Source organism: Ambystoma mexicanum, chromosome 9, assembly GCF_040938575.1.
Source record: "Ambystoma mexicanum isolate Mex_15411 chromosome 9, UKY_AmexF1_1, whole genome shotgun sequence".
NCBI classification, from domain to species: Eukaryota; Metazoa; Chordata; class Amphibia; order Caudata; family Ambystomatidae; genus Ambystoma; species Ambystoma mexicanum.
The window spans coordinates 945,398,142-945,424,931 of record NC_090931.1 but is presented as its reverse complement, the minus strand read 5'-3'; the positions used below and the strand labels follow the sequence as shown (position 1 = coordinate 945,424,931).

General features: G+C 54.2%; 1 protein-coding gene across 2 annotated transcripts in view; it reads right to left on the bottom strand.

Annotated features, from left to right (window-relative positions):
* The window catches only part of LNPK (lunapark, ER junction formation factor), a 1,074,215-nt gene that overhangs the window by 299,533 nt on the left and 747,892 nt on the right, over positions 1-26,790 (bottom strand). The gene's annotated exons all lie outside the window — the stretch shown is intronic.

The window sequence follows — 26,790 nt, the reverse complement described above, 5'->3', positions numbered from 1 at the left end:
GTTCCAAGGAGTGTACTCTTTGTCGTGGAGGATGGTTCCGGGGACGCTGCAGTAGCTCTATACAATATCCTGTGGATACTGTTGACAGCACCCATCTGTCTGATATGATCCCTTCCCAAGCCTGGGTGAAGTTTGAAATGCGTCCCCCTACTGGGGTTGCGTGAGAAGGGACCCTGAACTGAGCGTCACTGCTTTGGTGGAGGCGTGCCGCCTCCCTTGCTGGGGCTGCCTCTGCCTTTACCACAACCTCTCCTATTACCTCTGCCGTAACCCTGGGTAGACTGTTGGTTGTTGTTCCACTGTGTACCCTGCCCCTGGGAATAGTTAGATCCTCTCTGGGAATTTTGGCCGCGTGGGCGACGAAAATTACTATTCCCTCTCTGGTTAGGGGGTTTATTGGTTAACTGGCCAAGGGACTTGAGTGTCTCGTATTCGTCCTTGGCATTTTTCAGTGCGTCTTCGACCGCCTTACCAAACAACAGATCGGTTTCCACCGGTTTGTCCAACAATGATGCCTGGGTTTCCGCTTTAAAACCAGACTGCCGTAACTACGCATGTCTTTTGATAACAGTGCCCTCCGCTATCAATCTGCCTGCGTTGTCCGCGGTGTTGAAGGTTGCTTTCAAAATACAACCAGACACGGCTCTACCCTCTGCGGAAATCCGAGCTAACTGGCCCTTTAAAGGTTCAGGAGCAGAGGCTATGAGTGCCGCGACTTCTTCCCACTGATGGCAGTTGTAGCTGGCCAACAGGGTGGTGGAGTTAGCAATCCTTGCTTGATAGGCGGACGTTGAGGCTACCTTCCTGCCGAAACCGTATAGTTTTTTGCTCTCCTTGTCGGGAGGAGCTTCTGACGATGACAAGGGTGTCCCAGCCCTCTTACGAGTGTTGGTGACAACTAGGGAGTGTGGCTTCAGATGTCCTCTTATATAGAGAGGGTCAGACTGGGCCGCCCTGAAAAGTTTTTCAACCCTGGGATTGACTGCTCTGGTGAGGTTCGGGTTCACCAGGGACGGATCTATTCTCCGCTGAATGGATTTAAGGATAGGGATGGTCTGGGCAACAGGCCTCCTTTCTCCCACCAACTCTTCTGCGAAGTCCCTTTCCTCCTGGACCCCGTGGGTTTCAATGTGGAAATGTTCTGCTGCGCGAGCGAGAACCTCATTTAGGAGGGGTTGGTTATCGACCGGGGAGTCGGTAACCGGGGCTTCGTTCTCTACCGGGGAATCTACTCTGTATGTTTCCAGGTCATCCTCTTCTTCTTCCTGGTCCTCATCATCCCCATAGTAGCCCGTCCCGGTTTGCTCTTCTATCATACCAAATTCTTGGTCCTCACAAAAGGAAGCCTCTCCTCGATACCGCGAGTATGGTCTTGCGTAAGGTTGTACCTCAAAGGGTTCTGACCTCATCGGAGTTTCAAACCGGGCCCTTTTACTCGGGGGGATAGGATCAGTAGAGCCTGAGGGTGTGGCCTCTTGTGGATCATACGAGAGGAAATGTTCTGGATTTTTATCATAAAAATCAGCCAAAGACGACATTCTTGACATGACCCTATCTATGTCTTCACTGGACCATTTTTTGGAACTGGGAATGACTCTCTCAGCAAGTCTATGGGGTTTATCTTGAGTAGCTTTGCTGGTTGTAGACCTATCAGCAGACCTGGTCTTGTCTGTCTGTTTAGGGGGAGTGGAGTGTTTCACAGGTGTAGAAGAATGCACAGGTAGTTTTTTCTGCTGTTTTCCCCCCCTCCCGGTGCGTTGAAAAATGTTTTCCCTGTCCCTTAGTGGCTCCGGAGTTTTTCGACGCCTGGCGTCGAGGATCGGGAGAGGTGTCCCTGTCCTTCGAACGTGGGGCCTCGCTGGCTTTAACTGCGGGGTCCGACTCCTGGAGCGCGGCCTGGGGTGGAAGTCGTCTTCGTCTTCCGACGATCGAACTTCTGTTAGCCTAGGGAGCGAGGCACTCTTGGCAAGAGTGGATGATTGCCTGGAGTCATGTGGCGATCTTGATCGAGAGCGCCCAGAGGACACCGAATCGGACCGTTCTGTCTGTGCCTCTTTCCGAGAACTCAACGTCGTCGAGTCTCGGTTGGACTTAGTGTGTTTAGTGTGTGTAGTATGTGAAGCGCTTGCGTCACCGGGGGTCTTACCCATAGCCGCCCTGCCGGACGACCTTCCGAGGTCGGGGACGTGCGCTCGGCTGTCTTTCGACGCCGTAATGCCCTCGCCGTCCGAAAGTACGGCGTCGCTGCCGTCGCTAAAGGTGCCCTCCGCTGCCATTGCCGCCTGTCTGGCGTGGTGGGCCCAACGCTTCGTCGAACGGTCCTTAAGTGTCTTAGGTTTAAACCTACTACACGCTCTGCAGTTCGCTTCGGGGTGGTCCCTCGGCAAGCAGAGATTGCACGTGGTGTGCCTGTCGACCCAAGGGTATTTGCGATTGCACTTGGGGCAGAATTGAAAAGGGGTACCCTCCATACGCACCTTGAGGCAGCGGGCTGTTAAGTGTAGGAAATGTATAAGGTGTACCTATATACCAAGAGTGTAGAGTATGTACCACCCCCCACTCTCCCTACTTGCAGGGCCGAGGCCAGCGGCCTTCCAGGCCCGGGCCGAAGCCAGCGGCCTTCCGAGGCCCAAATCCGTTGTGCAGCAGCCGACGGTCGATTTCTTCTCCAGCCGGCGTCGAGTGTCCAAGTTCGACGTTGGGGTGGGGAAGGATGTCAATGGATTATTATTTTAAATTTTAGCAAAAGTATGGCTAAGGCCAGGGGACTCCACAAAATGCTTCCGACCAGTATGGCGGAAAAAAACAATCTGAGGATCCTAGACGCGTGAGGGATCTTGGGTACAGTGGACGTCACACTAGGGATAGTATTACTGGCACGCCCTGTGTCGACGCCCATTTTCGAGTTTCGAAAAACAAACTGTAATACTCCGCAGCTTCCACTAGATGTTGGCCTATGCACAGCATGTGATCTAAGCAGATTCCACAAGCCTCAGAAATATAATACATTACTCACCGTAATCGTATTTCTGATGCTTGTATCTGCTTAGATTCACATGCTATGCATAGGTCGACATCTAGTGGAAGCTGCGGAGTATTACAGTTTGTTTTTCGAAACTCAAAAATGGGCGTCGACACAGGCCGTGCCAGTAATACTATCCCTAGTGTGACGTCCACTGTACCCATGATCCCTCACGTGTGTAGGACCTTCAGATTGTATTTTTTCTGACATGAGGTAGCATGAGGAGAAGCGCGAGTACAGATAATCCAAACAGATAGAAAGAAAGGTAAGACTACAAGCATCCATGCGCCTTCTCTCAGAGGGGAGGAAGGGTGGGTCGCATGTGAATCTAAGCAGATACAAGCATCAGAAATACGATTACAGTGAGTAATGCATCCCTTCTGAGGCTTGTGGAATCTGCTTAGATCACATGCTGTGCATAGATTAGCAAGCAGTGTTAGAAGAAGGAGGTGGGATGTGAGATGGGTCATGAGCAAATAAATGTCTTAGAACCGCTTGTCCCACTTGAGTATCTGTCTTGGAATGGGTGTCAATGCAGTAGTGCTGAGTAAAGGTGTGAATAGAGCTCCAAGTAGCTGCTTTGCAAATGGTGTCAAGGGGTACATTTGCAATGAAAGCCAGAGTGGCCCCAATGCCTCTTGTAGAGTGGGCTCTTGGCGCGAAAGGCAAAGTTTTTTCAGAAAGGGAGTAACACAGCTGGATACAGTTAACAATCCACTTAGAGATGGCACCTTTAGAGACGCGATCTCCCTCTTTGCCTGTAGCTACGGAGACAGTTGGTCTGTTTTCCTTAGCGGTCTGGTCTTGTTTACATAGTATAGGACCACCCTACGTACATCTAGGGTGCGTAGTTTCACCTCAGCCGAGCTTTGTGGGTCTTGGAAGAAAGCCGGAAGCTCAATGGACTGGTTCACATGGAATTTAGAAATAAACTTAGGTGAGAACCTAGGGTGTGTACGTGAAACCAGTTTATCTTTATGAACCGTAAAGAAAGGATCCTGCACTGACAGAGCCTGAATTTCACTGACCCTTCTTATAGATGTAATTGCTACTAAGAAGGCCGTCTTATAAGTCAGGTGTTTGAGACTGCTTTTATGCATGGGCTCGAATGGGGGCCCATGAGTTTAGATAGCACCACATAAAGGTCCCATCCTGGTGGTGGGTTTGAAATTGGAGGGTGAAGTCTCTTTACTCCTTCCATGAAGGCTTTAACCACTGGTACCTCCCACCACAACACCTTGTTATGGGAGGTGGTGTATGCTGACAGAGCTGCCAGGTGTACCTTCAGTGAATTAAAAACCAACTCTGCGTCCAGCAGGTGGAGCATGTAGGTGACAACAGTTGAAGGAGAGAAATCAACATGGTTGATTTGCTTATTCTGGCACCAGATAACAAATCTTTTCCATTTGTCAAAGTAGCAGTGCCTCGTGTTTGGCTTCCTAGATTCCCTTAGGATGTCCATACATCTCTGGGGTAAATTGAGATGTCCAAACTCTATGACCTCAGGAGCCATGCTGCCAGGTTCATTGAGTTGGGTTGAGGATGCACCTTCTGACCTTGGTGCTGGGACAGTAAGTTGTGCCAGCCCGGGAGTTTGATGGGTTCGCATACCGCTAGTCTGCGTAAGTGCGGGAACCATGGTTGTCTCGCCCACATGGGAGCAACTAGGACGAGCGTCATCGATTCTCTGTTCATCTTGTTGACCACCTTCCTGATGAAGTGTTGGTGGAAAAGCGTAAGCAAACATCCCTGACCAGTTCATCCACAGGGCGTTCCCCTGGGAGTCTGGTTCAGGGAACCTGGATGCAAATCCTGGGCATTGTCTGTTTTCGCTTGTAGCGAATAGGTCTATAGTGGGGAAACCCCATTGAGAGAAGAGATCTACTACGATTTCTCTGTGTAGACACCATTCGTGTTCCTCTGGGAGGGGGTCTCTGCTCAAAGCGTTCGCCAGAGAATTGAGATTCCCCTGGAACATGTTGAGATGACAGGAATTTGTTCCGTCTGAGTGCCCATATTCAAATTTTCTGGGCAAGTTTGGACAGATTTGGTGAACGAGTCCCTCCTTGTTTGTTCAGGTAAAACATGGCTGTTGTGCTGTCTGTCCAGATCTGCACTGACAGATTCAACAGGTAGGGCTCGAACGCTTGAAGCACTCTGAATACTGCCAGAAGCTCTAACAGATTGATATGATTCTTGGCTACTGAGTGAGACCACAGACCCCGAGCTGTGTGGTGGAGATGGTGTGCTCCCCACCCTGACAGGCATGCGTCCGTCGTGACTACAACCTGTATCTCGGGATTGTAAAAGGGTTTCCCCTTGGACAGATTTTCTCTTGTCCACCAGTGAAGGCTTTGTACAAGTGTTGGCAAAACGACCAATAGATCGTCCCGCTGACCACTTGCCTGAGACCACTGTTTCGCCAACCATTCCTGCATGGGACGCATGCGCAGGCGCGCGTGGGGTACCAGGTAAATACATGACGCCATCATGCCCAGCAAACACATAGCTTTGCGTACCGTTATCTGGCGACCGGCCTGATATTGCGGAATTTGCAGCAGTATATTCCAAATTCTTTCCTCTGATGGAAAGGCCAACCCCTCTTGTGTGTTTAGGACAGCTCCTAGGAACTGTTTGGAGGTCCTTGGCACCAGACTTGACTTTCTCGTTCATGGAGAAACCTAATTCGAAGAGGAGGTCGATCGTTCTTTGAATGTTTGTTCTGCAAATTACTGGGGTCTCCCCCGTGATGAGCCAGTCGTCCAGGTAAGGGTACAATGGGATTGCCTCCCTGCGTAGGTGTGCCGCCGCCACCGCCAGTCCCTTGGTGAATACCCTTGGAGCCGAGGCTATCCCGAAGGGCAGTACCTTGAACTGGTAGTGCCGACTGTCCACCTTGAAGCGCAAGTATCTTCTGTGCGCTGGGAACATGGAAATATGAAAATAGGCATCTTTCATGTCCAATGTTGCCATGTAATCCCCTTTTTTAGGAGGGGGATTACCTCTTGGAGAGTAGCCATGCAACATTTTTGGGGCTTTACATACGTAAGTCCAATACTGGGTGCATTGTCAAATCTTTTTTTTTGCACAAGGAAGTAAGTTCAATAAATACCCTCGTTTACCTGGTGTCCCGGTGGGACGAGTTTTATCGCGTCCTTTGCTAGAAGATTGGCGATTTCTTCGAGGAGGATCTTCTGGTGGTCTAATCAGTGTACTTTTTGTCGTGGAGGGTGGTTTCGGGGACGCTCTAACAGTTCGATGCAGTGTCCTGTGGACACTGTGGACAGCACCCATCTGTCTGATGTGATCCCTTCCCAAGCTTGGGTGAAGTTGGAAATGCGTCCCCCTAATGGGGATGCGTGAGAAGGGACCCTGAACGGAACGTCACTGTTTAGGGGGAGGCGTGCCGCCGCCTCTACTGGGGCTGCCTCTACCCCTACCACGACCTCTCTCGTTACCCTTGCCATAACCCTGGGTAGACTGCTGGTGGTTGTTGTTCCATGGTGTACCCTGCCCCTGGGAATACTTGGAGCCTCTCTGGGAATTTTGGCCGCGTGGGCGACGAAAATTGCCATTCCCCCTTTGATTCGAGGGTTTGTTGGTTAATTGGCCTAGGGATTTAAGATTCTCGTACTAATCCTTGGTATTTTTTAGCACGTCCTCTACCGCCTTGCCAAACAGTAGATCGGGCTCCACCAGTTTGTCTATTAAAGATGCTTGGGTCTCGGGTTTGAACCCCAATTGCCTTAACCAAGCAGGTCTTTTGATAACAGTGCTCTCTGCTATTAATCTGCCGACATTGTCCGCGGCATCAAAGGTTGCTTTTAAGATGCAACCGGACACGGCTCTTCCCTCCGACGCAACCCTTGGCAACTGGCTTTTTAAGGGTTCTGGGGCGGAGTCGATGAGTGCCGCGACTTCTTCCCACTGGTGGCAGTTGTAACTCGCCAGTAGGGTGGTGGAGTTGGCAATCCTTGCCCGGTAGGCGGAAGTGGAGGCTACCTTCCTACCCAAACCATAAATCCTTTTGCTCTCCTTGTCGGGAGGAGCTTCAGAAGATGATAGGGGCGTTCCCGCCCTCTTTTGGGTGTTTGCCACTACCAGGGAGTCCGGTTTAGGATGCCCCTTATGTACAGTGGGTCTGATTGGGCTGCCCTGAATAGTTTCTCGATCCTGGGGGTTTACCGCCCTGGTGTGGTTAGGATTTACAAGGGAAGGGTCTATTCTCCTTTGTATAGATTTGAGGATAGGGATGGCCTGGGCAACAGGTCTCCTTTCTCCCACTAATTCCTCGGCAAAGTCCCTCTCTTCCTGTGCTCCCTAGGTGTCAATGTGGAAGTGTTCTGCCGCCCTGGACAGAACTTCATTCAGGAGAGGTTGGTTATCGACAGGGGAGTCGGTAACCGGGGGTTCTTTGTCTACTGGGCAGTCTAACCTGTAAGTCTCTGGGTCATCCTCGTCCTCCTCTTGGTCCTCGTCATCCCCATAGTAGCCCGTCCCAGTTTGGTCTCCCAACATGCCCAAATCTGGATCCTCAATAAAAGGTGGATCCTCATTATATTGCGAGTAGGGCTGTATACAGAAAGGGTCCGAAGACAGTGTTGGTGTTTCAACCCAGGACTTCTTACTTGGGGGTATCGGGTCCCTAGAGCCTGAGGGTGATGCCCCGTCAGGGGTATACGAGAGGAAGTGCTCAGGATTCTTGGCATAGAAGTCTGCCAATGAAAACATCCTAGACATAACTCTGTCTATGTCATCACTAGACCATTCCTTCGAGCTGGGAATGACTCTTTCATGGGAGAGTTTCCCTGTTCTATCCTGACTGGACCTATGGGTCTGTGCATGGGATCTTTAAAATGACAGAAGACTGAGACTTGTCTGTCTGTTTCTGGGGTGTGGAAGAAGGTAGAGCATGCTTCTTTTGTTGTTTCCCTCCCTCCCCGTGGGTGGAAGAGTTTTCCCTGTTTTTTCGCCCCTTCTGAGCTTTTCGACGTCTGGCGTCGAGGTTCGGGGGTAGTGTCCCTATCTCAGGAGTGTGGAGGTTGGGACTCGGGAACCGCCGTTACGCGGTCAGCTAACGCCGACTCCTGGAGTGCGGCCTGGGGATAGAGGTCGGCTTCGTCTTCCGACGATCGAACCTCCATTACCTTAGGGAGCGAGGCACTTTTGGCAACAGTGGAAGGCTGCCTGGAGTAATGCGGCGATCTAGATCGAGAACGCCCAGTGGACACCGATTCGGTGGACCGTTCTCTGTGTGCCTCTTTCCGAGAACTCGACGTGCGCGTCGAGTCTCGGTGGGACTTCGCGTGTTTGGTGGAAGTGCTGTGGGTAGCGCTTGTGTCGCCGGGGGTTTTCCCCATAGCCGCCCTGCCGGACGACCTTCCAAGGTCGGGGACTTGCGCTTGGCTGTCTCTCGATGCCACGTTGCCCTCGCCATCCGAAAGCACGGCGTCGCTGCCATCGCTGAAGGCGCCCTCCGCTGCCATGCCCTCTTGACGCCTGGCGTAGTGGGCCCAACGCTTGATCGAACGGTCCTTTAGTGTTTTCGGTTTAAACCTACTACACGCTCTGCAGTTCGCCTCGGGGTGGTCCCTCGGCAAGCAGAGGTTGCACGTGGCATGTCTGTCAACCCAAGGGTACTTGCGGTTGCACTTGGGGCAAAATTGGAAAGGGGTACCCTCCATACGCACCTTGTGGCAGCGGGCTAGTGTGTGTAGGAATATATATAAGGAAAAAAGAGCATATATATATATATATATATATATATATATATATATATATATATATATATATATATATATATATATATTAGAGATGTGTGCCATCCCCTACTCTCCCTACTTGTAGGGCCGAGGCCAGAGGCCTTCCAAGGCCCGGGCCGAGGCCAGAGGCCTTCCGAGGCCCAAGTCCGTCATGCAGCTGTCGACGGGTGATTTTTCTCTCCGGCGTCCAGTGTCGAAGTCGGTGTCTCGACGTTGGGGTGGAGAAATGGTGAAATATTAAGATTTTTCTTAAGAATTATGGCTAAGGCCAGGGAACTCTGCGGGATGCTTATGACCAGTATGGCGGAAAAAAACAATCTGAGGGTCCTAGATGCGTGAAGGATCATGGGTACAGTGGACGTCACACTAGGGATAGTATTACTGGCACGCGCTGTGTCGACGCCCATTTTCGAGTTCACCTGGTCTCTGCGGGGAGTTGGGGCACGGTTGGAGCCCTCCCTGCACTTGGCTCCCTGATCAGCCTCTTTCCCCAGCTGCTGTAGTGTGGGCTGCTCTGGTTGCTGGCACTGCCCATGATAGAAGACGAGAGGCAGTGCGAATGCTGCGATTCGATGGGGATTCCCCTCTAACCCTTCGTTCCAGAATGAGGTGAGCATGCGTTTACCCATTTCTTGTGAGGATGAGCTCTCCGTCCTGCTTCTCATCAGCAGGGGTGCCGTTGATGGACCTAGTTGCTTCATTGGTCTGTGTGCGTGGCGGCCCAGTCCGGCTGTGACCGAACCACTTTGAAGGTAAGTGTTCGTAACAATTATTGTCCACATCCTTTTGCAATGTCTTTTTCCAATGATTATTGTCCGTAACCCTTGTATTGTCTTTTCTCTCCCCAATAGGTGTGAAGATGGCCACGTGGAATCGCGGTATTGGAAGCCAGTCTGAATGGTGCCAGAGGGGGTTGTGCAGTCCCCACTTAGAAGGTAAGTAAGGTTGCAAGGTTGTACGCAAGGTTTATATGTTGTGCGACCAAGTGTAAGGTATTTATACAGTTTCTAACCTTGTGTGTTCCTTTTCTCTTGCAGGGATGGCCTTGTGGCACAAGATGGGGAGCGACTATCTGAAGACCTGCCGGCAATTGCTGGATCCGTGAGGATGCTGGCATGAAGAAGGCTCCTGCGTAGCTAGACGCTCGGAACAGGTGAGGATGCACTCCGACGACAATGGGAATCCGGTAAGATGCGATGCGCTGCAGGCGATGGTATTGCAGAGACAGGTAAGACGCGCGTCCGGCGATGGGGTTGCTGGAGTCAGGTAAGCAGCGCGTCGAGCGATGGTATTGCTGGAGGCAGCTAAGATGCTCGCTGAAGAAGCAGTGTTGGAGATCAGGTAAGCTGCGCTTCAAGCAATGGTGTGGCTGAGTCAGGTAGGTGAGCGCTGAAGTAGTAGTTCAGGAACCTGATGAGTTGAGTGCTGAGATGATGAGCTGGAAACAGGTAAGGGTGCTTCAGGCGGCGGTAAGCGTTACGCTGCAGAAAGCAGACTAACGCGAAGCGCTTGCATGCGGGTGGGGCTGGCTAAATAGCCTGGCCCCAGCCACTCTCCTTAGCCCCGGCTTGTGGCTCCACCATGCCCCTTCCACAGACTTCTGCATGTGCCCTCCAATGTTTCTTAATGGCCACGCCCGGCCTGATTGCACGTTCCCTAGACACAAAGTGTGCAGAGCACACTTTCTTATGAGCTGGCACCAAGGGCGCCAGGACTGGGTCCATTTGGACCCTTTGGATGATAAAGGCAGTGGCCATGACAATATCCTCAAATTTTATCTGGACCAGTAATTCTGCTTAAAACCCTGTTTTCTCATACTGTTACATTGTGTATATGTGGCCCAGCCAGCCTGGGTGTTTTGATGGACAGGGAACAGCTGCTCAGCCACTTGGTGTGCTCTTCCAGAGCTAGCCGACACCAGGTAATGCCTGTAGTCTATTTTTAGCACAGGCTGCATTCACTGTGCTTTGAGATTTTAACACTACATAGAATAACATTTAGAAGTGTATTCAACTAAATAGTTATATGCACCTTATATTTAAATACTATTTTCATCTACTGGCCGGCCACGAATGTGTGAGATTATTTTTTCATGAAAAGCTTTCTCAGCGCTATAGTGCTATGAGAAGTCTTGCCTAATTGTGGGGGGGGGGGTGCAGAAAGGCGCTAGCTCCTCCCCAAAACTATACACTGCGCCCCGTGCTGGGAACATGACCGAGGCCTCACTCTGGTGCTGGTGTGCAGGAGGGCAGCGCGAGGACTGGAGGCAGGAAATGTGGATACCAGCATAGCTGGGGACGGACCAGCAGTGAGGGAGACCCGGTGACACCACTGCTGGTGAGCCAGAGTGACCCCCCCACCCCACCCCCTGCTGGGCAGCACCTGCCGAGCGGGGCCATCGGCTTGGTGGGGGAGAGGGAGGCCATGTAGGGCTGATGGATCCATCTCCGGCAGTGAAATGGTGGTGGCCTGCCAAGGACTTTTTGGGCAGAGCGCCGCATGCAATAGGTGAGACCTGTTGTGGGTGCTTGGCTGAGGGTTGAATAGCGCACACTGCAACTTGGGAAAAGGCTTGCGCAGGGTCGGCAGGGCACTCCTTGTGCTCTGGAGCTGCGGCCGGTACGTGGGTGATTGTAGTTGCCTGCAGGGGGAAGTAATCTCTGTGGTGGGGCACCCTGGACTGTGTATGTGGGCAATATTGGAGATCCTGTGGCTGCTGCCTGAAGAGGAGACTGAATCTGGCAGATACACTGGTGTTTCACTGCGAGCCCCCATTATTCTGGGAGTGATTTAACTACTAGAGGCCAGTTGCTCTAGTGGAGGGGGGTTGTCTTGGAATTTCAACTCTGCAGTTGACGACAGAAGTGCAGGCCTGCTGCAGTACCAAAGTGTATGTTGGATTGTCACGTGCTCGGACTGGTGAGTGACGCCTAAGGATAAGGGGCTGGGCTGGCTGTGGTGCTACCCTGTTGCAGAGTGTGGCTGGGTGGGCGCACTGGGGGTGGTAGTTGGGGTGTTCCTGCATAGGGAAGTGCACACAGTTTCACAACAAATGGCAGAAGGAACAAGTTACTTACCTATAACTGTTGTTCTCCAGCATGGGTCTGGCATGGATTCACATGCTCATGAATATTCCCCGTCGTCAGGCTGGGAATCCTCGGTAAAGAAAAAACCAGTATCAGTTTCGTTTCTGATCTGTCTTTCGTAGTAACAACCAATCACTGGTCTCTGCGTCATACTGACCACAGCCAATGACTGCCCTCTACCTAAGCACCGCCTCTGGCAGCCATCTTCAGATTTGGAAGCACGTGAAGTGGCAGTATGACCAAGTGAAGAGCCGCAGAGGGGTAGGCGGGAGGGTTCGCATGTGAATCCATGCCAGACCCATGCTGGAGAACAACAGTTACAGGTAAGTAACTTGTTCCTTCTCCAGCATGGGGTCTGGCATGGATTCACATGCTCATGAATAAAGAATACATAGCAGTACACACATGCACAACCACGGGAGGTGGCAAAGGCTCAACATTAAGCATTGCATCAAACTCAACATTAAGCATCTTACCTCCTCACCAGGCTCACCTCAGGCGAACAGGTTGCGCAGCACTGCTTGGCCGACCCTGGACTCCTCCCTGGAATCCCGATCGACGCAGTAGAACTTCGTGAAGGTGTGCATCGACCTCCACGTAGCAGCCCTGCATATGTCCAGCAGGGGCACACCAGAAAGGAACGCCGTGGTAGCTGCGATCGCTCTGGTGGAATGGGCTCTCGGACGGCCGGGCAGCGGTCGGTTTGCCAACCGATGACAGTACATGATACAGCCGGAGAGCCATCTGGAAATGGAAGCCTTCGAGAGAGCCTTCCCCTGATTGACAGGTCCAAAGTTCACAAAGAGTTGTGACGTCTTCCGAAAACACTTTGTGCGGTCCACGTAGAACTTCAGCGCTCTAGCCACATCCAGCGAGTGCAAAGTCCTCTCAGCCGGCGACGAAGGCGACGGGAAGAATACAGGCAACACCAAGGGTTCGTTGAGATGGAAGTCCGACGGTACCTTGGGCATGAAGGAGGGGTGCGTCCTGAGCACCACCCTCGTGTCGTGAAAAGTCAAGTACGGGGCCTTGCAGGAAAGGGCCTGGATCTCTCCCACCCGTCGTGCGGAGGAGATGGCCACAAGAAACGCTGTCTTCCACGACAGAAACTTCAACGGGGCCGAGTGCAGAGGCTCGAACGGAGGTCCCATGAGCTTGGTCAGCACCACGTTGAGCTCCCACGCCGGGGCCGGAGCCTTCACCAGCGGGAACGATCTGAACAGTCCCTTCATGAACTCTTTCACCAGACGATGAGACCACAAGGACGTCCGTCCCGTGGTCCTGGTGTATCGGGAGATCGCAGCCAGATGAATCTTGATGGACGCGTGTGCCAGTCCAGCTTTGGCCAGCGTCAGCAGGTACGGCAGAACTTGGGGAGCCGTAATCCGTAGAGGGTTAATCTTCTGTGCGTGGCACCAGACAGAGAACCTCTTCCATTTGTGTCCGTAGCATTTAAGAGTCGAGGACGCCCTGGCCTTTGCAAGAACCTCTCTGCAGTCGGCCGGTATGTCGTATCCTCCAAACTCTAGCGCTGCAGGAGCCAGGCCTGCAAGTTCAGCGATTTCGGGTCGTGGTGGAGGATGGCGCCTCCTTCCCTGGAGAGCAGATCCGCGTCCACCGGCAGCTTGATTGGCGGGGACGCCGACAAGTCCAGAAGGTCCGGGAACCATATCTGCCTCGGCCACGCAGGTGCGACGAGGATCATCCTGCACCGTGACCTCTTGAGCTGGTTGACGAGCCGGATTAGCAGTGGCAAAGGAGGGAACGCGTAGAGGAACAGGCCCTCCCAGGGGAACGAGAAAGCATCGCCCATGCTCCTCGCCTGGGGAAACCTGCTGGCGAACCTCCGGCACTTGGAGTTCGTCGCCGTCGCGAACAGGTCGATCTGGGGTGTGCCCCACCGTCGGAAGAGGCGATCCACTAGATCCTGCCGTAGTTCCCACTCGTGGCACGAGCGCAGCTCCCTGCTGAGTGAGTCGGCGATGGTGTTTTTTATCCCTGCCAGATGAAACGGCACCAGAAACATCCCTTGGGCGACTGCCCAATGCCACAGGTCCTGCGCCTCCTTGGACAGTGCTGGGGACCTGGTTCCGCCCTGTTTTCTGATGTAAAACATGGTGGTGGTGTTGTCGGTGAAGATCCTCACCACCTTGCCCTTGAGGGACGGAAGGAAGGACCTGAGGGCCCAAAACACTGCACGGAGCTCCAGGACGTTGATATGTAAGGCTTTCTCCGTCGGGAGCCAAAGGCCCCTTGCGTGTAGATTTTCGGTGTGCGCTCCCCACCCTTCCAGGGAGGCATCCGTGGTCACTGTCTCCTGGTGGGCTGGGGTCTGGAAGTCCATGCCCGCCGTCAGATGCGCGCGGGTGTCCCACCACCGGATCGCTCGTCGGAAACTCTCGTCGAGTGTGATCCTTTTCTCGAAGCTGCCCGTCGTTTGGATCCAGCGCGCGTCCAGGAACTCCTGCAACGGGCGCATCCGGAGCCTGCACATGGGAATGAGGTAGATGCAGGAAGACATCATTCCGAGGAGGGACTTGATGGACCTCACCTTGGCCGCGTCGGCCACCAACATCCGTTGCACCTTGCCCAGGATGGTCCTGGTCCTCTCCTCCGACGGGGAGGCCAGAAGGGACACTGTGTTGAGCCTCGCTCCCAGAAACAGAGCGTCTTGCGCGGGTACCAGGTGGGATTTGGCGTAGTTCACGGAGAATCCCAGGTCCGTGAGAAGTTGGACGGTCCTTGCCGTGTGAACCACGGCGAGCTCCCTCGTCTTGGCTCGGATGAGCCAGTCGTCCAGGTAGGGGTAGACGTGGATCCCCTCGCGGCGCAGCTGCGCCGCCACCGGTGCGAGGCACTTGGTGAACACCCTGGGTGCCGACCGTAGACCGAAGGGGAGGGCTTTGAACTGGTAAAGACGACCCTTGGACCACAAACCTGAGGAATTTTCGGTGCCCCTTTAGGATGGGAATATGGAAGTAGGCATCCTCCAAATCCGACGACGACAGGAAGTCTCCTTCCTCCAGCTGACCCAGGACGTGCTGGAGGGTGACCATCCGGAACTTTTGCGCCTTGATGAACTTGTTCAGACGTCGCAGGTCCAGGATGGGGCGCCATCCCCCCGTCTTCTTCACGAGGAAGTATCTCGAGTACACTCCGGAGCCCCGAAGCCTCTTTGGGACGAGTTTGATGGCGCCCTTCCTGAGCATCGCCTTTACCTCCAGGAGAAGTTGAGGGACGTGAAGTTCTTTCCTGGCCACGGGGGGGACGCGTGGACACCTTCTTTGAAACTCGAGCGCGTGGCACCGGGCCAAGGCGTCCAGCACCCAACGGTCGGTGGAGATGGACTCCCACACGCTGACGAAGCTCGCCAGCCGGCCTCCCACCGGGGTGCTTCGGTGGGGGCCCGACCCCACGGTCGGTTCAATCCTGCTTGGACGAGGCTTTGCCGCCTTGACCTCCTTGGCGACGACGGCGGAGTCCGCCAGACTTGCCTCGTCCTCTGTAGGCCTCCTGAGACGACGAGCGGGCCGCTTGACGGTAGGTGGAGAAACCGCCGCCGGAACCTTTGGAGGCGCCCTTGCCTCCGCTGCTCCGAAAGGGCGTCTGTCGTTGCTGCAGAACTCCCAGGGCCCGGGCCGTCTCAGTGTCCGCTTTAATGGCCTGAAGGGAATCGTCCACTGTTTTGCCAAACAGGTTGTTCCCATCGAAGGGCATGTCCAGGACTCTGGTCTGAACGTCTTGACGGAAGTCCGTAGCCTTGAGCCATCCACGCCGCCTAAGGCAAACGCCGTTGCCCAACTGGCGGAACCCAGTGTCGGCGATGTCCGTCGCAACGGTAATGGCGTGGTCCGAAGCCACCTCACCTTCCTGCAGGATCTCCAGGGCCTCTGTCCTCTTGTCGTCCGGCAGGAAGTCCAGCAGGGGAGCCAGTTTGTACCAGAGCTCCCTGTCGTAGCGGGCCACGATAGCCAAGGCATTGGCCGCTTTAATCGTCGTCGCTGCCGACGAGATGACTCTGCGTCCCATAGCGTCCAATTTCTTTCGCTCACCGTCCGGTGGGGAAGTCGATGTGGAGGCCGCACCCCCCCCCCGCTTTCTTCCTGGCCGCCGCGGAGACGACGGAGTCCGGGGTAGGCTGCACCCGGAGGCACAGGGGGGCCATGTCCGGGACCCGGTACTTCTTCTCGTACCGGTCTCTTCTAGCTGGCGTCGTGGAAGGGTTCTTGAGGAGGGTGAGGCCCTCATCCCAAATGTCGTCCAATAGAGGCACTGAGAGGACCGTCTTCCTCTTGGCCTCGCGCCGCTGATAAAGGAAACCTTCCTTCTTCTCCTCAGGGCAGAGTTGAAAAAGCTCGGATGCCCTGGAGATCATGGAGTGGAACGATCCAATCTCGTCGGGCGGAGAAGCCCTGGTGGGAGGCGACGACAGTACATCCTCGTCGTATACCTCGTCGTCCGTACCCGTCGCTGCCGTGTCAGTCCCCGTATCATCCCCTCGGGTGGACGGGGAGGAGGGCTGGAAGGGGCGCGACGGCTGAAAAGGAGGCGGAGGGTGGATCCTTCTTTTCTTGGTAGGGGGAACACCAGAAGGTCCCGGTTCTGGGTCCCCCGACGGGAGAGGTTCCGTCGGCAACGGTAGTCTCGTCCTTATCTCTGAGCATAAGGACTGTATAGCCAACAAAATGGCCGACGAGTTGTCTCGCGGCGCTGGCAGAGGGGAATCCGACGGGCGATCAGGGGCCCCGTCGGTACCCTCGACGATGTCGTCGTCACCTGCGTCGGGATCCATCCCGACGGGTCGGTCTTCTTCCACGCCGAGGCCGTGGCTTAAGACTTCGACCAGCTCCTCCTCCGAGGTTGAGGCCGAATCTACGACGACGCCCTGCCCCCCCCTTTTCTTCCCCACAGGGGATTTCACGGGGGTCCTATCGATGGGCACAAAAGATGACTCCCTCCGAGGTGGCAGGGAGACTCTGAGCCCCGAGGTCGCCACCACTGGTGTAGCCTGCACAGGCTGAGCCAGGGCCGCCGCGACAGTTTCGATAGAGGGCTTGGCCGGATGGATTAAGGCCTTCACCACCTTAGGTGCGCTCACCGCCTTATCCTTGAGGGGGGGGACACCGCCTCGCTCCCCCTCCGATGGGGCCTTCGAGCTCGACCGGGGTCTCTCCAGGAGCTTCGCCGGGTGCTCGGCCTTCCTCTTACCCGACCCAGAGCATTGGCTCGTGGTTGATGGTGCCGGGGAGGGTGCGCCCTGCCTGGCGCCCGTAGAGCCCGACCGTTCGGCGCTCCCGGTGCCAGCGGACTCGCAGTGCTTGGCCTTATGTTGGACCCCCGTCGCCGGGGCGTCCTCAAAGGACTTAGAAGACCGCTCAGATTTCTTCTTCTTCTCACCGGACGGGCTCTTCCCTTCTAGCCAGTTGGCGAGACGTTGCTGGCGGTCCTTCATGGTCCGCTCCGACATGTTGCCGCAAAACGCACAGTCCTTCTCCACGTGCGTCTTGTCCTCATGTAGGCAGTAGAGACAAAAGGAGTGTTCGTCCTCCTTGAAGACGTTCTGCAGCTGGCATCCAGGGCAGACCCTGAACAGCTTTCCGGGCGTCGAGCTTCCCTTCTCCTGGGCCATGACCGGGCCTGAGAAACTTCTGGAGTCCTCCAAAAGCGTAGCTCGACGAATCTTCACCCTTGAGGGGCGCAGACGAATCCGACACGGGTCCCCGTTGATCGGATAGTGAGTCGGTGGAGCTTGAGGCTCTTTTGACCGAAAAAACGAAGTTTTTGAGAAAAAACGTGAAAAAATAGCACTAACGCTCGAGAGCAATAGCACGAGGATCCCAACACATGAACGTGCGGTAAAAATCTGAAGATGGCTGCCAGAGGCGGTGCTTAGGTAGAGGGCAGTCATTGGCTGTGGTCAGTATGACGCAGAGACCAGTGATTGGTTGTTACTACGAAAGACAGATCAGAAACGAAACTGATACTGGTTTTTTCTTTACCGAGGATTCCCAGCCTGACGACGGGGAATATTCATGAGCATGTGAATCCATGCCAGACCCCATGCTGGAGAACTGTGGCTACACCTGCATGTGCAGTCCTCCGGGTGAAGTATCAATCTGACGCACAATCCTGGAGGTAGCTGTTCCTTACGGCTGAGGTTAACGATATCAGGCAGGGGGTGATCTGGCACAGTCTGGAGAAAGTGCACTAACTCCGACTGTGCCATACATTCGGATAACAAAGTTTGCAGCACCCCTGTAGGGTTACCAGAAAGACTGGTTTTGGAGTGTGGAGATTGGGGGTGCGTCTGAGCTGGTGTAGACACTTGGTGAAGGGCACATCCAACAGGAACTACAGCTGTGTGCCCCTCTTGCCCTGGCACTCCCATGGGGTGATGAAGCTTGGGTTGTGAGCAGAAAGCGCCTACTGGATAGGAGTCCCCAGGTGTTTGTTTCTTGGTGGCGCCGCTCCTGCAGGCTTTAGGAGAGGGTGAGTAAGACCTTGATAGGGGGTAAGATGTCCAAGCCCAGGAGAGGTGGGAAGCAGCAGTCAAAGCTAAAATTTGAGACGCCCACTTAGACTAAGTGACTTAACTATGGAGGACACAGCTGGGCGAGTTCAGACCTCGCTGCAGGATGCCTGTGGAGCCTTTAATGATATTAAAATAATGTTTAATCAGCTTCAGGTTGGCATACAGTCATTAGATGGGCAAATTGACACTCTGAACTGTAAAGTGGACCATATGCAAATTCACTTAGATAAACATGGGGATAGGGTGGATGAGGTGGAAGTGAGGGTCTCTATAGTTGAGGATGAATCCTCCACTATAGCCGGTGTCCACTTGTCCAAGTGAAAAGAGCTTTGAAAGAATTGGCAGATAAGCAGGAGGATCTTGAGTTGAGGTCTAGGAAAAATAACCTGCGGTTAGTTGGTGTCCCAGAGTCGGTGGATCAGCGGGATATGGAAAGCCTGGTAGACGCGATCTTGCGGGATGCCTTGGAGGTGTAGACTTCTCTACAGTATTTTTAGTGAAGAGTGCATAGCGAATACATAACGGGCGGAAATCAATTCCCGGAGCTCCCACCCATCCCATCAAAGCCCAGCAAAAAGGGGACTTTGTTTTACAAAGGAGAAACTTTTAGACTGTTTCTGGACTTTGGTATGCTATGCTTTTTCCTGCCGAACTCAGGGTGGAGCATGAGGGATGCGTTCTGTTTTTTTCAAACTCAGGAGGAGGTAAATAGCTCTCTCGAGGCACTCTGGAGGGCTTCCAGGGGTAGGGGGAACAACGAGCCAAGGTGGGTGTGGGGGGCGGAGTGCACACGATGTGTTACTATATGTGTAAGGTGGATGATCAATACTGGGAGGTACAAGCTGGAGGTGGCGGCGTGATGTGTTCGGGTGCGTGGGGTGGCTGAGAGGTAGGCTGTCCTCATGGGGAAGCCTGTGTTGGTGAGGGGGGGTAGGGGTATTGACTAGCAGGTTGGGATTGCCGGTGGGGGTGGGGATCGGGGGGGTTAGGTTGCTTGTTGGAAGGGGCAGTGGTTCGGGAGTCGCCCCAAGATGGTCCTTGGGCATTCTCTTCCCTGTGTCTATGCTGAAACCGAGGGTGGCGGGCGGCCCAGGGGAGGTGGTGACAGGCAATGGGGTGTGGCTGCTCCATTGAGGCGGGTAGGAAATCTTTGGGATGTACAAGATGAACCTGTTGACCTATGTCTAGAGAGTTCAAATGCATGAGCTGGAATATTAGTGGGTTGAACTGTTACTGTACTGTACATGCAGCTTCTTTATGTTGATGTGGTGTTTTTACAAGAGACGCATCTTACCTCGGCTGGGGAAATTCCATAGAGAGAGATCAGGATGCATTGCCATTTCTCTTCTTATTCTTCCTACTCTAGGGAGGTCTGTGTTTTGATGCACTGCTCAGTTGGCTTTTGCCTGACTAAGGCGGTTAGAGATCAAGGGAGTCCTACATGGGCAGGCTGTCACATTGATTAATTACTACAGTCCGAATCAGGATGAGGTGAGCACATTGGAATGGATTACTGATCAGCTGGATTGGAATGCTTCCGGGAGCTGGTGTGGGCTGGGGATTTCTGGTTGCCTGGTTGCTGCTCTTTTTCCCTAGTTAAGGAGCCCTCCAGCCTCTTTTCCTTTGCAGATGGGGAGCAGGTGCAAGTTGATGTAGGTCACCCGGCCTAAGCCCCGCCCACCTGGTGCCTTTTTTGTTTGCCGCTCTTTTTCCCTACTTAAGGAGCCCTCCAGCCTCTTTTCCTTTGCAGATGGGGAGCAGGTGCAAGTGGAACTATTTAACCTGGCATAAGCACCAACCACCTTCTTAGCCCTTCCTCTTCCGTTCTGCTCTTAACTATTAGATCAAGGGGGTCTCTCGGCCGGCGTCCCAAGCGAAGGGAAGACAAAGAAAAGGGCAATTCCTGTTTGGACCAGAAGGAACCAGGGTCTGAACCCCCACTCAGAACAGCAGGTAAGAATGCACCAACACGTGTTAACTCCTTCTGTCCCCACAGGCCATCCTCATCATCATCAGGCAATGCCAACATCAACTTCTCCAGTGCTGGGGTGAGGACAGGTGCTCTGTGGCACAGTAAATTGTCCATTTGTAAAGGTTTTGTTCCCACGCCACAGTGTGTGTGTGGTTTGCTCGCAGCGGTGCTAACTGACTGCGTGGTCCCTCGCAAGTCGCTATCGTGTGTGCCTCGCGCCCTCCTTCTCCAGCCTCCTGCACCCACGCACCCGCTTTGCACTTCCTCATTGACGGTGCCCTGTTTTGCATTGTATTACTTTGTATTCTGCTACATTCTTCCTTCTTCTAGGCTTACATTTGTCGACTGCTTTGTTCTTTTGTATATTGTTCTGTGTTCTGCTGTGATCCACTTTCCTCTAGGTTCTCTTTTTAATGACGGCTCTGTTCCTGATGCCTTGGTAATGTGATTTGCTTAGCGGGCTGCCTTATTTTCTGCCTGCTTTTCCATCTGAGCTCTTGTCTACATAGTCAATTGTCCATTATTGTCTTGTCCCTTTCCGTCTCGTCTGCTTGCTCCCCTCCTTGTGTCCTCCCCTAGTGTCTCCCCCTCCCCACCTTTCGCCTCCACCCCTCCCCCCACCTAATCTATGGTGCTCTCCGTTTCTCCTATCTTTTCAAACTGCTTATCTATCGACTATTCTGCTCTCCTCACTAAGTCTGGTAGGAAGACGTTCAAAAAGGATATCCTGGTCATCAATGACACATATACCAGTGCTTCCTCTGGACAGACCCTCACCGACATCGTCTATGTCGTTCGCTCGCCAAACCTTTGGACTCTTCATATGGTCTCTGTGCTATCATCTTCTCCCATTAATGGTGGCACCCGGCGGGAGGCCCTCCTGGCCCCCTTCCACTCCTCTAAGTTCATCATTAATGTTTACCTGAATGGCGCCGTCTTGGTCAAGGGCCCCAGGGCAACCTTCTCCTCTTTGATAGCCGCTTCCCGTGCCTCATCAATTTCCTTTCTTCTCCTGCTGTCTCTTCTCTCCCTTCTTCGGCTTCCTTGCCTCCCCTCTCTGCCTCCTCCTTGGCTACCTTGCCCTCTCCACCTTCCTCTTCTGCCCCCCTTCGGGCTCCTTCTACACTTCTGCAGGGCATTCCTCTGATTTGTACCCCTCCCTGCAAGTCTTTCAAAGTCTCCATATTGCCACTCTCAACTCTCGCTCAGCTGTTAAACACTCCTCTGACATCTGCCGCCTCCTGGAAGAACTTGATATCGATGTCACACCGAGACATGGTTCCTGGCCAGCTCTGTCACAAGCTTTGACACTCTCGTCCCTGATGGCTACAAGATCCTGTCCGTGCCCAGATCCAACCGTTCTGGAGGGGGTGTAGCCTTGATCTTCCCGGAGTGGATTCCTGCCTCTGTCCTTCCTATGCAGGCCTACTACTCTTTCGAATGCCTTGTCTGCAGAGTCTCTCTCGCTCCTGGCCACTCTCTTACCGTGGCAAACATCTATCGGCCACCTGGTCAGATCAACTCCTTCCTCTCCGAGTGGACGAACCTCTCCTCCTCCCTCCTGCCTTGACCACTCAACTCCTTCTTGGAGACTAACATCCACCTGGATGCTTCCTGTCCATCCTCTGGACTCTTACGCGACCTCTGCGACTCTGTCCCCCTTTCTATTCTCCCCTCTGGCCCGACTCACTCTGCAGGTCACACACTGGATGTTCTTATCTCCTCAGACCTCCCCCTCTCCATTCCTTTATCCTGGAGTGATCACTTTCTCCTTTCCTCCCATCTCTCCCTCTTTACCCCTCAGGCCAAGCCAACTCCAGCACCGGCACCTACATTCTCGGTCATCCGACCCATGAAGCATGTGTCAGTTGAGGCTTTCGCCACCACTTTCTCTCCCCCTTCCTCTGGGTGACTCACAGCCTGACACAGCCCTTTCCATGCTCCACTCTTCTATCTCTGATACTCTTGATGTTCTTGCCCCTGTCATGAGGATCCGCTTGAAGCCCAAAGCCAAGTGCAACTCCTGGTATGACTCTGACCTCGTCACCCTTAAACGCAAGTGCAAGGTGGCTAAGAGGAAATGGCTAGCTTCTTGCACATCCTCGGACAAACTGGCCTGCTGCCTGCTCCAAAGGCAATACTGACTCTCGGTCCGCACTAAGAAGAGAGCCCACATCCAAGACTGTGTCTCTGTGGCATCTAACAACTCGGCTAAACTCTTAAAATCTGCAAGGAGTTGGACAATCCTGCCGCAGTCTCCAACTCTCCTGTCCCCTCCCAGGCCCTCTGCACGGCCCTGGCTTCTCATTTCATCTCTAAAACCCTGGACATCCTGTCCAGCCTGTCGTCCTATTCTCCTCCCTCTAATCTCTCCTCTACCTCTGGCCCCCTGTGGCCAACTCTCCTCCATCTTTCTCTTCCTTTCCTCTGTTCTCCCCTGACGAGGTTTCTAGACAAGTCCAATCTATGAAGGTCTCATCAAAACAGGTTCTTCCCGGTTCTTCCAAAACCATCAAGGACTTCATGGACACCCTGGCTGACTTCTACAACCACTGCTTCGCCACTGGAACCTTCCCTTCCCCCCTGAAGCACTCTCTTGTGCACCCTCTTATCAAGAAAAATCAACCGACCCCTCCTTCCCGGCTATCGCCCGATCTACATCACTGTTTTCCTGGGAAAACCCCTGGAAAAGGAACAAGTTACTTACCTGTAACTGTTGTTCTCCAGCATGGGTCTGGCATGGATTCACATGCTCATGAATATTCCCCGTCGTCAGGCCGGGAATCCTCGGTATAGAAAAAAATCAGTATCAGTTTCGTTTCTAATCTGTCTTTCTTAGTAATAACCAATCACTGGTCTCTGGGTCATACTGCCCCCAGCCAATGACTGCCCTCTCCCTAAGCCCCGCCCCGCCCCTGGCAGCCATCCTCAGATTTGGTAGCACGTAAAGTGGCAGTATGATCAAGTGAAGAGCCGCAGAGGGGTAGGCGGGAGGGTTCGCATGTGACTCCATGCCAGACCCATGCTGGAGAACAACAGTTACAGGTAAGTAACTTGTTCCTTCTCCAGCATGGGGTCTGGCATGGATTCACATGCTCATGAATATAAGAATACATAGCAGTATACACATGCACAACCACGGGAGGTGGCAAAAGGCTCAATATCAAGCAATACAACTCAACATTAAGCAACTCTTACCTCCTCACCAGGCTCACCTTAGGCGAACAGGTTGCGCAGCACTGCCTGGCCGACTCTGGACTCCTCCCTGGAATCCTGGTCGACGCAGTAGAATCTCGTGAAGGTGTGCGTCGACCTCCACGTAGCAGCCCTGCAGATGTCGAGCAGGGGCACACCAGACAGGAACGCCGTAGTAGCAGCGATCGCTCTGGTCGAATGGGCTCTCGGACGGCCTGGCAACGGTCGGTTTGCCAACCGGTGACAGTGCATGATGCAGCCGGAGAGCCATCTGGAAATGGAATTCTTCGAGAGAGCCTTCCCTTGGTTCACAGGTTCTAAGTTCACAAACAGCTGTGATGTCTTACGAAAACTCTTTGTGCGGTCCACGTAGAACTTCAGCGCTCTAGCTACATCTAGCGAGTGCAGAGTCCTCTCAGCCGGCGACGAAGGCGACGGGAAGAAAACTGGCAACACCAAGGGCTCGTTGAGGTGGAAGTCCGACGGCACCTTGGGCATGAAGGAGGGGTGCGTCCTCAGCACCACCCTCGTGTCGTGAAAAGTCAAGTATGGAGGCTTGCAAGATAGGGCCTGGATCTCTCCCACTCGTGCAGAGGTGATGGCCACGAGGAATGCTGTCTTCCACGACAGAAACTTCAACAGCACTGAATGCATAGGCTCGAATGGGGCCCCCATGAGCCTAGTCAGCACCACGTTGAGCTCCCACGCCGGGGCAGGGGCCTTCACCGGCGGGAACGATCGGAACAGTCCTTTCATAAATTCCTTCACCAGCTGTTGAGACCACAAGGCCGCCCGTCCTGTAGTTCTGGTGTAACGTGAGACGGCAGCCAGATGCACCTTGATGAAGCGTGAGATAGGTAAGCCTTGGCCAAGGACAGTAGGTACGGCAATACTTGAGGGGCCGTAATCCACAGAGGGTTAATCTTCTGTGCACGGCACCATACAGAGAACCTCTTCCATTTATGTCCGTAGCACTTGAGAGTTGAGGATGCCCTGGCCTTTGCAAGAACCTCTTTGCAGTCGGCCGGGATGTCGTATCCTCCAAACTCTAGTTCAGCGACCCTGGTTCGTGATGAAGAATGGCGCCTCCTTCTCTGGAGAGAAGATCCGCGTCCGTCGGCAGCTTGACTGGTGTGGACGCTGACAAGTCCAGAAGGTCCGGGAACCAGATCTGTCTCGGCCACGCCGGTGCGACGAGGATCATCCTGCACCGGGACCTCTTGAGCTGGTTGACGAGCCGGAGTAGCAACGGCAATGGCGGGAACGCGTAAAGGAATAGGCCGTCCCAGGTGAACGAGAAAGCATCGCCCATGCTCCTCGGCTGGGGAAACCTGCTGGCGAACCTCCGGCACTTGGAGTTCGCCGCCGTCGCGAAGAGATCGATCTGGGGTTCGCCCCATCGTCGGAAGAGTCGATCCACTTGATCCTGGCGCAGTTCCCACTCGTGGCACGAGCGCAGCTCTCTGCTGAGTGAGTCGGCGATGGTGTTTTTTATCCCTGCCAGATGAAAGGGTACCAGAAACATCCCATGGGCGACGGCCCAATGCCACAGATCCTGGGCTTCCTTGGATAGGGCAGGGGATCTGGTTCCGCCCTGCTTCCGAATGTAAAACATTGTGGTGTTGTTGTCGGTGAAGATCCTCACCACCTTGCCCTTGAGGGACGGGAGGAAAGACCTGAGGGCCCGGAACACTGCACGGAGCTCCAAGATGTTGATTTGGAGTGTCTTCTCCTCCGGGAGCCAAAGGCCTCTCGCGTGGAGTTCCCCGGTGTGCGCTCCCCAACCTTCCAGGGAGGCATCCGTCATCACCGTCACCTGGTGGGCCGGGGCTAGGAAACCTGTTCCCGCCGTCAGATGAGAGCGGGTACCCCACCATCATATCGGCTGACGAACGCTTCGTCGAGCGGGATCCTGTCCTCGAAGCTGTCCGTCGACTGGATCCAGTGGGCATCGAGGAATTCTTGCAAGGGCCGCATCCGAAGTCTGCAGTAGCGCACCAGATAAATGCAGGAGGACATCATTCCGAGGAGGGACTTGATAGACCTCACTCTGGCCACGTCCGTGGCCAGCAGACGTTGCACCTTTCCCAATATGGTCCTGATCCTTTCCTCCGACGGTGAGGCCAGCCGCGCCACTGTGTCGAGCTGTGCTCCCAGAAACAGGGCGACTTGCAACGGGACCAGGTGGGATTTTGGAAAGTTGATGGAGAATCCCAGGTCCGTAAGCAGCTGGATGGTCTTCGCAGTATGTTCTACGGCGAGCTCCCTTGTCCTTGCCCGTAGGAGCCAGTTGTCCAGGTAGGGGTAGACGTGGATCCCCTGTAGGTGTAGCCGCGCCGCCACCGGTGCTAGGCACTTGGTGAACACCCTGGGCGCCGATTTTAATCCGAACGGGAGGGCCTTGAACTGGTAGTGCCGCCCTTGGACCACGAACCTAAGGAACTTTCGGTGTCTCTTTAGAATAGGGATGTGGAAGTACGCATCCTCCAAGTCCAACGACGACAGGAAATCGCCCTCCTCCAGCTGTCCCAGCACGTGCTGGAGGGTGACCATCCGGAACTTCTGTGCCTTGATGTACTTGTTCAGTCGTCGCAGGTCCAGGATGGGACGCCATCCTCCTGTCTTCTTTACGAGGAAGTACCTTGAGTAAACTCCGGAGCCCCGAAGCCTCTTTGGAACAAGCTCGATGGCACCTTTTCTGAGCATCGCCCTTACTTCCAACAGCAGTTGAGGGACGTGATTTTCCTTCCTGGCCACGGGAGGAATGCGGGGGCACTTCTTCTGGAACTCGAGGGTGTGCCCCAGGGCGTCCAGCACCCGACGGTCGGTGGAGATGGACTCCCACACGCCAACGAACCTCGTCAGCTGGCCTCCCACCAGGGTGCTTCGGCGGGGGCCTGACCCGACGGTCGGTTCAATCTTGCTTGGAGGCCGCCTTGCCTCCTTGACCACCTTGGCAACGACGGCGGCGGGATCCACCTGACTTGCCGCGTCCCCTGTAGGCGTCCTGCGACGAAGATCTTGCCGCTTGACGGTACGTAAAGGAGCTACTGCCGGCTCCCTTGGAGGCACCCTGTCTGCCTCCAGAGCTCCGAAAGGACGGCCGTCGCTGTTGGAGCACACCCAGTGCACGGGCCGTCTCTGTGTCCGTCTTGATCGCCTGAAGGGACTCATCAACCGCCTTGCCAAACAAGTTGTTCCCATCGAAGGGCATGTCCAAA